This window comes from Arctopsyche grandis, chromosome 8, assembly GCF_051622035.1.
Source record: "Arctopsyche grandis isolate Sample6627 chromosome 8, ASM5162203v2, whole genome shotgun sequence".
Taxonomy (NCBI): Eukaryota; Metazoa; Arthropoda; class Insecta; order Trichoptera; family Hydropsychidae; genus Arctopsyche; species Arctopsyche grandis.
In genome coordinates, this window is record NC_135362.1 from 3,312,647 (window position 1) to 3,326,056 (window position 13,410).

A 13,410-nucleotide genomic window follows, 5' to 3' on the forward strand; every position below is an offset into this window, starting at 1 on the left:
TTTATTGTTTCTTCGCTAAGCATTGAATAGAATACCAGACTTCGTAAACTTACTATCTCATAATACTTGAACTTACATTTACCTGAGAAATTCCGGGTATTTTGATTAGTAATGTACAACAATACGAATATTTCAAACGAAAAAAGTTCAAAAAAATAAAAAATTCTAACAAATAAACATTCTTATTTGGAAAAGTACTCCGATAATAATTAAAAAACATCAAATTTACAATTTAAATGCAAGACACATCTACATATGTATTTGTAAAAGCTTTCATTAAGATTCATCTATTGTCGTTTGTGCTAACTTTTACTTGCATTCAAAGCATATTTACATATATGTCAATGCTTGCAAATACATATTTACAAATACATCGACTATTAAGTGTATAAATTCGCCGTGACATAACTTTAAATAAGCCAACATTAACGGAAATTCTCAAAGATAATATAATGTAATAGAATAATTTTCTTGCACACCAATATATTTGAAATTGGACTACCGAAGTCCTCTTTTCTTCATTTTGAGAAATATCTCGCAAAACATTAAATATAATGTTTTGCGTATTACAATATTTAAAAATACTGGGGCTTGTAATAAGTTTATTCCGCCTTTCCGAGATTCTGGACATATCGAATCAAAAGTAGTGATAACAATTTGTGAATTAAGTAAAACTGAAATAGTGTTTTTGGAACTGAAACTTGGATTTCCGCCACTTTGAAATATAACGGTTCATATATACTTACATACTACATATATACATATAATATGTTAGCAATACATTACAATATGTCGACTTATTCACAGTTATCAACCTTCTCTTAACTAAGTGACACAATATTGTTCTTCGCATCGATTTTCGATATAGGAGCGTCTCCCAATTAGTCGAAATCTTTGTGGGGGCTTTTGGCCCAGGGCGAGTGTCCAAACCGACCCAGGCGCGCTAATTACACACACACGCTCGATTCTCGTATATACCCATCTTATACACGATACATATACTATACAAAACATACTCGCATTATATATATCTGCGGGTAACGACCCATTTCTCGGAAGAAATGGGTCGGATTTGTCCTAATACCATGTAATTTGGGACCCTTTGCGCGGCCCTTCGCGCCCTCCGCAATACAACGCTGACTTTTATTTTTATTTTTATTTACATTTATATTTATTTGTTCTTCGAATCCTACACTGTGGACCTGGCCGCATTTTGAAACATTTCAACAGATTCTAATATCTGATTGCTGGGATCGATGAGATCGATCACACGCAATTTACAATTCTATAACATAACAAGTTGTTGTATTCTATAACAATACACCAACTAGTAAATGTTTACTCACACTAATATACACACAAGAAATCACATGTAATCTTTGACCAATTTGATACATATGTAGATGATCCATATGTGATTTAGTAAAAATATTCACAAATGAAAACACGAATCTACACTTTTATTAGCAGACGTGTGCACATTGAACACATAAATTTGATTGTGTCGAATTGCAAATAATATCTCAATTTAGGCACATATTTAATAAATAATTTTACTAATATTTCATGTAAATGTATACATTTACTATTGACACGATTGCATGTATCGATTACCATCGGCGAGCGTGCCAAACGTGTATCGATAACTTTTCATTTGCGGTTTTGAATTCGCAAAGTTCCAATCCCGTTATAAACGAAGACGAGCAAATATTTGAATATGTACTACGTGTGCAGGTAAAATATCAAACTTCGGATTATAAAATGCCGATAGGTTTTTCGTGACGAGGGTGGTGGAAAATTCGCGTTTTCCCCGCGCGTTGGCTATTTAAAGATTTTCCGATACCGAATTTCCGGTGCGCCGTGTTGCGTTGCCTATCATCCGATTAAAAAACCGCACCTTATTTAATTTGGTAAATGGGTTTTTACGTGCTTCCCATCGACACGAAGGCCCGCAAGGTTAAAATACTTGGGTTTTCGTGCATTAAGAAATTATTTTTGGACCGTTAGGAATCGTCAATGAAATCAATGAATCAAACTGTGTATATTATGGTATGTTTTTGGGCGTAGAAAGGTCATAAGTGACCGACAAACGTTCAACAATATTTAAAGCGAATGAAAATTAGTAGACAAATAGGAAAGGAACAATATCTTAAAGGTCTTAACCAACTAAGAAGATCTTCATACAATCATTATAAGAAACGTTCCATGTATAAATATATATATATATATATATATATATATATATATATATATATATATATATATATATATATATATACATACATATATACTTATATCAGCGATTCTCAAGTTTTTCTAGCCATGACCCACTTACATAAGGTAAAACACGTTCTGCATAAAAAAATAAAAAATAAATAAATAAAAATAATCTCATTTGGCATTTAATATTTCCGTATTTGAAGATTTAATCTATTGAATTTTAGCCTGAAAATATATTTGAAATAAGATATGATTCTAAATATTACATACACGTGTAACTATGTATATATATATCCACATAGATCAGATATGAAAAATATTTTTCAATCAGTCATCACAGTTAGATTTGAAATAAGATTTGAATTAATAACATTGATAGTGACATTTGAGAACATTTCTACAAGCTTTTTTTTGGAGTAAAAAGGAACTAATCTTGTTTAATCAAATCATATTCTCTTTTTAAGGCTACCTAAGTATTTTTATTTATTTATAATTCACAAAAATGCACCACAGGCTAAATTATTTTAAAAATATAATAATCTCACTTATTTGTCATCGCTGATGTATTAACATTAAATACAATCAAGCTTTCATCATTCCCTTTTTGCCAGGGCTGTGGAGTGGATTCAAAATTTAACGACTCTGACTCTGACTTTATCTAATAATTCGAATCTTTCAGACTTCAACTTTCCAAATTCCAACATGAACGATTGAAGTAAGATCGTCTTCTCATGTTGAGATATTTTATTTTATTTTTACATATATACCAGGAAGACCATACAGGTAAACCCCAATGCGCCTTCCTGGCCAATTTCAAATTTACAAATTACAATTCAGCATTTTTTATATAAATCACTGAATTACGAGACACTGTAAAACTCGTAAATCAATGAGACATCTATTAATTTGTACACAAACTTATTTATTGTACATTAATTAATAACAAATTATAGGTGACATATCGTATAGGAGGGATTTTTTAGCCAATTTTTTTTCCGGGAACCGTTTCAACGATGAAATCAGATAAAATTGGCAAACTCTGATAGGAAACGATCAACCCGAAGTCACAAATCCAGGTCTAACCAACAGCTTACTCTGAAAAATTCATTTTCATTCGAGGCTCGGGCCCAGGGATCGAACCCGCTGACTCTCAACGCTAAGCAGAAGCTTAAAGACCGAGCTATTCTGCTGGTCTAAATATATATAATATAAATAAATATAAATATAAAATTGCTAGTAATAAAAATGGAAGGAAGAATTAAAAAAATATATTAAAAATTGACATGTAACCCAATTTATTGAATTAATTGGTAATGACATAGGTATAAATAAAAAGTAGTGTTCAAAGTGTACCCATATGAATTTCATACACAAACAAATCAATTTATTTAAAAAAAAGAGTCAATGAATGAATCAATTTATTCAAAAAACAATCATTTTTGGCCACAACATATCAAAATATGTATTTGCAATCAAACCATTTATTTTATTTTATTTAAATGAATTTATTTATTTAATTTAAAGAATTTATTCTTCATAAAATTCTTGCTTTTTATGAAGAAATTATTGAATTTGGATTTATTAGTGGATTTACTTCAATAAAATTGGAGACTAGTTGAAAAATACTATAATACTATTAATTAAAGAAATAATTGAAAGACTCATCTTGAAATGCTACAACTCTACGACTCCGAATCCAACTTCACAGCCCTGCTTTTTTCTGAATTTTTATTTGTATACTTTTGGGTACCGTTTAATCATCTAACATAAATTCGCCACACTTTTCAACCATTTTACTTGCACAGGTCTTTCTATCTCTTCAATACATATACAGTGGCGGACTGGCCATACAAGCGAACATGTCCGATGGCATGAGGGCCCCACTATCTGTTAGAAAATATGGGCCCTCAGTAAAATTAAATAACTTTTTAACTATTTCACGTGTGTAAAAATTTATAGGATATTGCACTTTGGAACCTAAAGTTTGGGTATTTCAACAAAACAAATTTCTTACGATATACAAAAACAACTAATACCTGCTTTAACAGCCCAAGGATCGGTTAACTTTTTTCGTTTTTGTTTTTGGTTTTTGTTTCGTTTCGGTTTTGGCTCGAAATGTAAGTTTCAACATTTGCGTGGGCCCTTTTGCCGGGCCCATTTGCAACGTCAATATTATGTATATACCAATACCTATGTAACAACTACCTACTGAAATAAAAATGGTAATAAACAAATAAAAAAAAATAATATAAACTGAATTGCTTAAAACAATTTTGATAGGACGTCATCAACCAGCGATTTAAATTTACTTCATACTTTCAAAATAGCATTTGATTATACATACTTCGACAATATAGTAAGATACACAATTTTAAACAGTTTTCAAATATAAAATCTATTCCTAATCTAGACACATCCATGTAAATAGAAATATAGGATAGGGGCCCCCTCCCCAACATCCCGATTTTCCCTTGATTTTTAGCGTGATGGAAAGAAGAAAATTTTGTTATATGGGGGGGGGGACATATTTTTTTAACCCTGGGTGGGCCCCCTTTGACTCCTGGCATGCACTGATTTCAGTCCCAGTCCGCCACTGCATACATATGTATATTTCCAAGCTCATCAGCAAACACCCCAATGTTACACACCATCCTTGCATTACCATCGATCAAAACCAAACGGTCAACCCATGGTACGATGGCAGATGCTCGTACTATTATTTATGCATTGTTATCAAGTTTTAGGAGAATTCTCAGGAATTGGCTCGAAGCATTTGATGATAAAGCTGTGTGTTGGCCTCGGATGGTTGATCGCACACGCTCACGCACACACTCGCTCACAATGGGTATAATTAATATATTATTTTTCCAGTGGTGTAGGACGAGTGCGAGTGCGGTCGGTGCAACTGCAATTATTGTATGTATCGACGAAGAAGGGAAAGAGTATCGAAATAATTATATAGAGGTTGCCCTCCGAGGAGGTAGGTGGAGAGTGGAGTGGAGACCTATGTAGACCGAGTGTTGCCAAACGTCTGTCGTGCAAACCGACAACGCCATTTATGTATTTCTCTGCATTTTTGCAATACCGAAAACACGCCTGTCTTGTGCTCGGCTCAGACCTAATGATGTCTGCCAAAGATGTGTGCGCTGATCTAAGGCTATATAAAGGCACTGCAACATTGATATACCAATCCCGATGCAAAAGCACTTTTATACTTGTATAAATGTGCTTTTGGGCGTTAAATTAATTGACATATTTTTACTGTCACTGTTTGGAAAAATAATGAGTCCGTTCCCTCTTCTATTTCAATTTTAATAGGGTCTAATTACATACATATGAACAATATCATGTTTTGAGTTGAAGATTTGTACTTACATTGCTATTTTTAATCTCATTGTCCTTTCTATCATTTTTAGTCATTTTTGTAATTCTTTTATACATGTATGTATCTTTTATACATCGTGACTATTGTCTAATCATCCAACTGAAATCACTAATATTTTTCTTCTCTATCAGTTCCGGAATATTTTCCTCTTCTTTTTCAAGGTTTTTACTTTATTATTTTCCTCGTTCAGATTTCGTTTCCTCTTTCTCTATTTCCGTAGAAAATATTCTTCAATTTTCTAATTAAATATCTCAATTTTTCAATTATTCTATTAACATCAGTTATTTTATGTTTTCATTTATCTTCTCCTTTCGTGAATTATCAACGTAAATAATCCTTTCCTGACTTTCATTACCATTAATTACAATCACATTATTTTATTTAAATTAATTGTACAAATGTAGTTTGATTTCTGCCAAAGTTTCTAATTTTCTTTCCTTAATCACTTTTTTAGCTCATTATTATTTTATCCTAATTTACCCTATTATCTTTATTAACTTTTCCATATTTCGTTATCATTGTGTTCGATTATTCCAAATTAAATTCCTCAATATTCATACATTAATATATTATTCAATTTAATTATTTTTTTGAGATTCTTGCATTAAGTAACTATGTATATAAATACTATTCTTCATTTTTATTCAGTTTTGTATGTAGGAGCAGAAAGCACGATAAATCAATTAAAATAAAATTTTTCATCAATTTCCTTACTATTTTTTAATCCAAAAAAATAATATAAATTAACTATTAAATAGAAATTAAGCAAAATCAAACAAATATACTATCTTTCTTATTTGACGCACATTCTCAGTTTTTCCGTTGATAATAACGATTCCTATTATTAAATGCAAATATATATAAATAAAAACTATGTGTAATCACACCAATCATATAAACATTAAGGACTATTTTTATAATCCCAAATACCCTTCCTTATCCCCATCATCTCCAAGCAAAACAATTATACCCATTTAACATTAATCGAACAAAAACAAAACAAAAAATCCAAAACTTGACCCATTTTATAACACTTAAAACAGTGCATATTCAAATAGATTTATATTAATACGCCTAAATTTATCATTAACCATAAATATAATATATAATACACTTAATAATAACCCTCTATAATTCATTTAACGCTTATCGCACATTGTGCATATTTTAAACATGCATAATATAATCACGCCCGCAATAATTAAAGCTTTGAAGTTTGACAGCGCAATTTATAATAATTTATAACAAAAAAAAATGTCGCGCAAACCCCCGTCTTCAATTTTCCACTGACAATTATAAAATTACAAGTACAAATTGTTATTATTATACTACATGCAATTATTATTACACACTATATATTTTTTTTATCCATCGTCGGCGTCGAAGATCCTGGACCCAGTTTCCGGTTCGGCGTCAGCCCATTGTCTTTGTAGTTTACGACTCCAATTTGGCAGGAATGAAATGATTGCAGGGTAGGATTCGGTAAGATCCACAATGGTCTAGTTTTTTTTTGTATTTACTTTTTTACGTACAAGTATAAAAATTTGCCTCGGGCTATTCGAAATAATACCGCAACCGGCCGACCTGTGTCTGTTATCAATGGCAGTAGTAGAGATACATTAATAATAAAATTAAATTGGCCACTGACACATGTAGGTATAATATGTATTATATTATAGTATATTATTAAAGTCTGCACGTGCAATATGTATTTATTATAATAATTTTATTTGGTTATTAAACGTGAAATTATTTGGTATACTTTAGTTTGTCAGTGAAATTGTAACTTAAAATTGTAATTATAAAAAAACACATTATATAGTGTGTGCCATTTGTTTTCCTATTATTATAAAAATGTCAAAATTTTTCAAACATCTTCGAGAAGAATTCCACTATTATAATACCAATTAAAAATATAAATGTCGCTTTTTTTTAGTTTGAAATCAATAACATACATATATAGATTGTGTCAAATTTGTTTGAGTATAAATAAATTTAGAAAAATTGAAATCTTGAACTCTTGCGTAAATGGAAAATATTAAATTATAATCATTACGAAAAAACGCCAAAAATAAGTAAATATTATGCAATTATATGAACCAGCAGTGTGGACTAGTGGTTAGCATATATGCTTTCAAACATAGTAGTCACGGGTTTGGGTCTCAATGGTTGCTGCTGGTCAGGCCTTGGTTTGTGACTTCAGATCGATCGTTTCTTATCAGAGTTTACTAATTTATCTGATTTTCGAGCTTTCAGAATCTCGAATTTCGCTGATTTACATGTAAAATAATTATTCAATATATTAATTCATCATTTTTTAATCATAAACCGACTGTCTAAATAGAAAATTTCTGGGAAAAATATTGAATTTAAAAATATAAAACAATCAAAAAAATCAACGTTGAATACTAAGACGATAATTTTATCAACATAGTCGTCTAAAATTCTCGGGAAACTTTCACGCAAAATTCCCGAAACAATACATCAAACCACATTAAAATAGTACACGTTGTACGAACACGCGCAATATATGTACATAAGTACATATGTACATATATATATATGCATAGACGGCGTGCTCTTTTTTTTCAATAATTATTTTCGTGGTTTTCTAGCCGCAAAGCAATCGTTCGTAAAACGTAGTCGGCAACCTTTGATTGACCCCATTTTTGGGGTAAAACCGCAACGTTCATTTTCAACTGGGGGATTTATTTTATCGGCATCCATTTTTTTAGCTCTCGGCTAGACCCCGTCACAGTTTTCACGCACCGATAAAATATCTCTTACGATTAACGGCTCATACGTACATACGTATGTGTGTGCAGTATCTTTATTTATATTTTTACTCATACATAGGAACACTTGGGGTACTCGTTATGCCGCTTCTGTAGCGGGGCGATCTTGTAGCCTGTCATTAGTAGCGGCGCCCGAAAAAAAGGCAACAAGATATGCTCCGAGGAAAAAAAAATGAACCCGAAAAACGAGATCCATAAAAACAGGTACACAGAAGCCGTGGGTCGAAAAGAAAAATTTTACATCTCCCTAGCAACGTGTAGTCACACTATTTTCCGAAGCAAGTCGCTATCAGTCTTCTATGTATGTATACTATTGCATAAACATTGTATCGTTTAACACTTACGTACATATGTACGTATACATGTAAATCAAAACTAAACTAAATATTGTATATACTAATCGGCATCACCCAGCAAAGCCGAGCATTTCCGGGGTTTGCCCGGCGCTACACGGACGAGTTGTTGAGAAAAAAAACCTTCAAAAAGGATTCTGGCTTCAAAAATTTGAAAAAATATTGGCGATCAATTCCATTATGTATCGGCAACAAACATCTATAGATACAATTAAAAGTATCATACAAATTAAATACTAAAATTACATATGTATATAAGGTTTTATAATATTATAGTTATTGAACTATCGATGAATTTAACAATGATCAGTTTCACAGTTGAATTTTTCATTCAAAATTGGATTACAATATTAAACATTATTTTTATATCAAAATAAATTAGCATTACATTAAAGAAACAAGGCCAGTATTTTTTTCTTCGCTTTTAAGCAACCATCTGCCGCCATATTAAATTCAAATAAAACAAGAATACTACAGTTGAAAAACAAATACCTCATTAACATAAAATATCTAATAAATGGAAAATGCACCCAATATATGTAAGTACATACATACATATTTACACATATATACATATAGAGCGCTTACAAGCCATTATATTTGACACATATGTACATATGTATGTATGTATGTAGTACAGTTACCAACCACGTGACTTTTGACAGCCGACGGATATTTACATCAAATTCTAAACTAGTTTTACATCACAACACAATAAATAGACTTTAAAAAACATCGATTAACACTTAATATAATCGTATAATTAGCCCAATAATATTTCCAGGTACTTCGTAGTAAAGCATAGTACACATACACATACACACACTGACACACTGTTTACGTGAACTTTTCCGGTGATTGTGAAAAGTGGGCAGAGCGTGCGTTTTCCCGCCAATCCAAGTATAGTGCACGTCGATGGCGATGGCCCGATCGAAACCATAGCGAAATCGTCGTCGATACGCGATAGTGCCACCGTTCTTGGCCGAGTTCAGCTGTTGTACTGAATTAAAAATGAAATTACGCCGCTTTTTCCGATAGTGGAAAAATAACACAATAATGACGGCATAATAGCCCAAAAAAGGCGAGTGAACTTAATTCGACCGGTCGGGGAGCGAGAGCGTGTATGTGTGTATTATGTAGGTACATATATCGTTCATGTGTGTGTGTGTGTGTTGTTTGTTGGCAGCAGTTAACTAGATAAGGTAATTTTGAGGCCGTAATCGGCTAAAACAAAAAAAAAATGACCATGCCTATTATATGTGTGGATATTATTAAATATAATCGTTGTTGCGGACGAGAGATCGATCGATCGCGAGATGATCCCGACTTGTGCGATGAAGGCGATGATGATTTATAAATAATGTGTGCGAACAAGTTTTATATGCCAACCCTTTCTTATGTGTATTGACTTCTTAGAAGTACAGATTTCAAAGTTGACTTCTCATTCCGAAAAGTAAACAGTAAATTTAATAAAAAAGTCGTCAGTATGAATGAGTCAGAATAAAATTATTGTTCTGAATTGCTCACAGATGTATGTTGTTCGTATCAATAAATCAGCTTTATTGTATCATTAAATTCACTTCGTACCTTTCGTTATCAATATAAATAAAATCGTTTGGCGGATCGAGTAGCTTTGTATTAGTCAATATCCATATAATTTGGATCGTATAAAATCAATAGTACCTAAACTTGGAACAAACAGACGTATTATATAATATAATATTTTCCTTCATGTCTAGGATTATAATATAATATTAAGCATGAGTATTTGAAATATAGTAGGAAGCCATTATACAATCTAAAATAGTATTTAATTAATTAAATTTTATATCTAAAAAACAATAAATAAATATAAAAATTTACTCTGTATTTAAATTTGCTGTATGACAAATATTTTTAAAAGTATCTACTGATAGATCTTATGAGATATATATATTCATAAAATGTCATATAATTGATACAAACGGTGATTCGAAGCCTTGTTCTGTACACTCTGTGATTCTGATACAGTACATTTCAGTTTAATTGTAGCGAATACTGACCTAACCCAATGGAAATTAAAATGCTAATACAGATATAAGTGCCGGAAGCTCTCAATTTATCGGGGAAAAATTGTAGTGCGTGTATTATGAGAATGTATAACATTACAGTTACAATACAAAGCGTTTGTGTACATATGTACATATTTACAATGTATGAACGTTTGCTTCAAAATTTTCGCTAGATTTCACTAGTTTTAATATTCATTAATTAAATTAAATATATTTGGTTACCACTTTGACAAATTAATATACCTTTATATTTATACCAGACTCCTAATACAGGTTGGCGCATGTACATACATACATACATATACATAGTGAGCTGATGTACATAAATCATTACATTTTAATTAAATATGTTTATTTTTTATTTATTACTAGCTGAACCTGGCATGCGTTGCAATGCCACAGTAACACGTGCAATTCCCGTTCCCGTTCCCGCTCTCATTCCAGTTTCCGTTTCCGTAGTAGTGCGAAGTAGGCGCGGCGCGACTATTGTCACACTCGCGGTGTGATGCGTTGAAGGCGGGAGGATAGCTTTAATTTCGCGTCAGTAAAATTGTAATTACGAATATTATTATTAAGAGCTTTTTCCAATTTTTTTTTCACAGTAATCTTCCCGGACATGCATAAAACAAATCCTAAAAGTTCCATCGTAATCGGTTCAGTGGTTTCGGGCCTATTCGCGACACATATGTAGACAAACCTCCTTTACGTTTCACTTACTATTACAATTCAGAGGACTTTTTATAGATATATATATATATATATATATATATATATATATATATATATATTAATTATATGACATTTTATGAATATGTATATATGTACATATATGTATATCTCATAAGATCTATCAGTAGGTACTTTTAAAAATATTTGTCATACAGCAAATTTAAATACAGAGTAAATTTTTATATTTATTTATTGTTTTTTAGATATAAAATTGAATTAATAAAATACTATTTAAAATGTATAATGGCTTCCTACTATATTTCAAGTACTCATGCTTAATATAGATTTATTTATGAATACATACATACATGAAACTCTAATGTTCAATAACTATTGCATGCCTGATAGCATCACAATATATCTAAGATAAAATAGATATTTAAAATAGACAAAATATAGATATTTATATTTAGGACAAATAATAGACATGTCCATTAGTAATGAAGAAGAAATAAAGAGACGTATGAAATTAGGATGGAATGCATTTGGACGAATGAATTCGGTTTTTAAATAAAAAATGCCACTTTGCCTGAAGACAAAGATCTTCGATCTATGTATGTGTTTTGACAAGGGTGACGAATGGATCCAAGTTGCTACACAACTTGGAAGCCAAGTTCCTACACAAAGTCCAACGAACTCAAATAAGTATAAAACGTTGTATGCTTGGCATAACGAGAAGACAGGAAACAGGATACGTGGATGAGAAGTATGACAAGGGTAGTTAATTAAGTGGATAGAGTGAAGAGATTGAAATGGCAATGGGGGGCCACGTGGCTAGAAGAATGGACGAAAGGTGGACAAAATAAATGCTTACATGGTACCCAAGAAAATGCAAAAGGGTAAAAGGAAGACCGCAGGGAAGATGGGTAGACGAAATTTGGAAAAAGTGTGGGGTAAGATGGATGAGAGCTGCGCAAAACAGAAACAAGTCTAAGCGGGTTGAAGAGGCCTTCATCCAGCAGTGGATGGTGATGAGTAGTCACCGGAGCCTGAGGGGGCCGTGTATTGTTCAAAGGTTGTAAATGCATTGTTAAAGGTTTGCCGAACAATGGATAGCACTGTGACTATCCTACCTCTAGTGATGAGATAGTAGTTTTTTTTTTTTATAGAAACAACTTCGACTGCATGAGCTTCGTTGCTTTTGTTGCTGAGAACTCACGAGTTTCCGTCAAATCGTCGACAACTCATAGAAAATAATTTAAGACAATGGAGTTTTCTTATATGGGATGAAACTAATAAAACGGTGAAACGGACTTTCGAAACTTAAAAAAACATAAGAACACTGCGTCTCAGATCTGCATACATTAGATATTAGATATTACTGAAGTCACTCTTAGTCAGCAATAAGCTTATTTTTGAAAAAGTAATTATAAAAAAATATTATGTAAAAAGACAAAAAAGCGCCGCAGACGAAAATTTTTTTCCAAAAATCTTCACATGGTCAACAAAAATCGACCATCAAACTATGTCACTAAAAAACAATCAATTAACTTAATTTCTACCGAATGTCTTTTCACTTTATCTATGTACATACATACATATGTACGTAATAACAATAAATAAAGTTTTGTGATCATGCGAAAATTCGAACTTAGAATCGATCACTGATCACGTTTACATAATATACAAAGATGTGTGTTGATGTGTGTGTCTGAGTGTATGTTTCTGTTTATTTTTATTATTTTATATACATACATATGTATATGTATATATGCATATAAAATTATTTCTATCTCAACCGGAAGTAGTGCTCTTCACGATTTCATGTATAATTCCTTGTATCAATGTGATGAAAATATAATTTTAAAAAATCATTAAATTTAATTAACAAGAAGTGGGATTTTTTCCTCTTAAAAAAGTCAAAAATGTTTTTTTAC